Genomic DNA, 1,299 nt, shown 5'->3' with positions numbered 1-1,299 from the left:
GAAGAAGACAGTAGGAAAGCAGAGATTCAGAAGATGGAGCATCTTCAAACCTCAACCTATTCCCATTACTGCAAAACAAGTACTTAATTTCATGTTCTTTTGCTTTTCACAATCAATCCTGATAGTTTCTGACATCCTGACTAAGATTTACAAGATAACCATAGCTTGCTTCAAGCCGACAGTCTCCGTGGGATCGACCCATGCTCACGCAAGGTATTACTTGGACGACCCAGTGCACCAAGTTTTTGGCGCCGTTGCCGGGGATTGTTGAGTTTGGACAACTGACGGCTTATCTTGTTGCTTAGATTAGGACTGTTTTATTTTTGTTGGTTTAGAGTCTTTTAGTTGAGTCTAGTTTCATATTTTAAGTTTGGTGTCAATTGCATGCTTTTGTTTTTCTTTTAATTTTCGATTTTGCATGTTCTTAGTCCCTTTTTGATTCATAAAAATTCTAAGTTTGGTGTCCTCTTTGTGTTTTTCCCTTAAAAATTTTCAAAAACTGTGTGTTTGATTTTCTAAAAATTTTAAGTTTGGTGTCTTTTTGTGTTTTTCTCTTTCCTCTTTTCAAAATCAAATCTTTTTCATAAAAATTTTTCAATCATATCTTTCTAATTGCTATTCTCAAAATCTTTTTAATTAACTCATTGATTCAGTTTTCAATTTACTTTGATCTTATTTTCTTTTTGATTTTCGAATTCTTATTTTAATTTTATTTTGTTTTATTCTATTTTTTTCGTTAATTTAAAAAAAAAAACAAACAAAATTTATCTCTTTGCAATCATTATCATTTCCCTTTTGTCCATTATGGACTTAAGTGGGATCAATCAGTCCAAAAGGACTATGGGGTCATATGCTAACCCCATTACAACTGCATATGGGAGTAGCATCTGTACACCTCCCATCAAAGCAAGCAGCTTTGAACTAAATCCGGATCAATCAGTCCAAAAGGACTCTGGGGTCATATGCTAACCCCACTACTGCTTCATATGGGAGTAGTATCTGTATACCCTCCATCGGAGTCAGTAGTTTTGAGCTGAGTTTCTGGCACAGTTTTTACAAATTGCTGACACAGTACATGATAAAGAGGTAGATCAGGATGTCTACAGACTATTACTGTTTCCATTTGCTGTAAAAGATCAAGCTAAAAGGTGATTAAATAACCAACCTACAGCAAGCATAAAGACATGGAAACAGTTGTCAGACAAATTCCTGAATCATTTTTACCATCCAAAGAGGATGACACAGCTAAGGCTGGACATCCAAGGCTTTAAACAAGAGGATAATGAATCCCTTTATAAT

This window comes from Arachis duranensis, chromosome 8 (assembly GCF_000817695.3).
Source record: "Arachis duranensis cultivar V14167 chromosome 8, aradu.V14167.gnm2.J7QH, whole genome shotgun sequence".
NCBI lineage: Eukaryota > Viridiplantae > Streptophyta > Magnoliopsida > Fabales > Fabaceae > Arachis > Arachis duranensis.
This window is presented reverse-complemented; position numbering follows the sequence as displayed.